Source organism: Oryzias melastigma, linkage group LG4, assembly GCF_002922805.2.
Source record: "Oryzias melastigma strain HK-1 linkage group LG4, ASM292280v2, whole genome shotgun sequence".
NCBI lineage: Eukaryota > Metazoa > Chordata > Actinopteri > Beloniformes > Adrianichthyidae > Oryzias > Oryzias melastigma.
Window position 1 is genome coordinate 12805840 of NC_050515.1, and position 1975 is coordinate 12807814.

Below are 1975 nucleotides of genomic sequence, written 5' to 3' on the forward strand. Positions count from 1 at the left end.
CAGAGCAGCTCTAAATAATTTCATTTCCCATCATATTTAAGCTATACAAGGAAAATGCAGAAAATGACCACAATGTATCCAGTGATAAACAATGTTTTTAAAAGTAAAATGTTTCACTTTTTTGTATTTGACGTTCTTGAAGAATGTTTCTCCTGATGGAGGACATATATAAAGAAAATTAAGCTTAACCCATAAAGACCCAGACCCATTTTTCCTTTAAAGTAAAATTATGTGAAAAAACCAGGTTGACCACAGAAAACATTTCAGGTATTTTTCTGTAACACTGATGTCACTATGGGTTCTTATGTGCTAAAATTGCATTTCTGAGTATTTCTTTATTTAAATCATTGTGAAAAAGGAGCAGATGAAAAAATGCCATTTGAGAAAACCTGTAGTTCTTATATGCAAACGGCAGCCATAAGCTTCATTTTCCTCGTCATCTGACTTTAAAACTTTATGGCTGGATCGCTCCGATATTGCTCGCCATTTTTATAGTTGGGGTTGTGAGGGGCTGTAAGCAACTAGTGTAAACAAAGGGATGATGGGATGTGAGCACAGGTTTACTCCATGCCAACAGTCCCACACACAAGTCAGAGGTGAATTTCTTAAACCTACCGTGGAAACTTTGTCCAATAAAACAACATATTTTCTTTTTAAATGATGGTTGCAGTAATCGTAATTAAAAGTCTATTGGGAAAGCTTTTACGACAGATCAAAAGATGATTGCAGTAAGACTATAACGTTGATGGTTTCTTGAATTGTAGCTTATAAGATCTGCCAAGATGTTACTAAAATCCACCATATCAACTATATTTTTTTTTTTCATTTTAGGGATCTTTTGGGTTTCAGAAAAAACTGTTGAATTTAAGTAAAACCAAAATATACATAAATATTAAACTCATAGGACTAAGATCTTTTGTCCAAAACTGCTTGCAAGTAGCAAATTAAATTCACATTAGCTCCCAGACTCTTACATAACCGTGTAATCAAATATTATAAAACGTGAATGAACCCCAATAGACGAGCTTTAAAATGGTTTAATTGAGCCTGAGAGGTTCATGTGACAAGAAGCAAAACAAATGTTCTAGTCTCTGTAATCATAGTAACAGTATGTACCAAAAAATAAATTTGCTTTTCATGATCAACCAAAGAAGCTTCTACAAAGTATTCAAAGATAAACACTAATAACATTAAAGTCCAGGTAAAATTAAAGAAAATTCTAAAGTTGATGCACAAATTGAGATAAGTTCTGAATTTAAATGGAAAAAAGTTAGAAAGACATGGAAATAAGACTTTTTTTGTTTGATTTTAACCTGCAGAAAACTCTTGTGTTTGCTATAAATGAACCAATACTTTCAAGTTTGAGTTGAAACAGGATTAAGCAATATTTCTGTTCTTCTGATGTCACTGTTCTGCCAAAAATGGCTGACCTTTATGCTTGAATGCCCGAGTCAGTCAGATGATTGACATTTGCTAATCTAAACCCAAGATGCAAAAAAATAAGTTCTATAAGAAATTGTTTTCTTACCACATTCGTGCTCTCTTCTATGTATTGTTTTATGTAGTTTAAGCTCAACTTCCAATGACTTTCTTTCCAGTCAAGTCAGACTTGGCTTTGTTTCCAGTGACTTCCAATAATAATCACTCACTGCGTTTTCTAGGAATATTAAGCATTAAAACTTTTGAGAAGGTCCTTCTCGGTATATTATCAGCCAAAAGCTTTTTTTGTACTCTGTTCTGTTTTTAAATCCTGTAATTATGTGAGAAACTATTTTACAGAGAATATGAAACTCTCCGACACTGAGAAGTCCAGCAAAATATATTAAGATTTTACAAGGGAGAGGCTGAGGTCTATACTGTCAGATGACGTGCTAAAATTGTATATATTTTTTTTTAAAAGAGGAGATGTAACACAAATTTAAGCTAAAATCAAGCAAGAAAAATTGAGAAAAAAACATTTGCATATATATATATA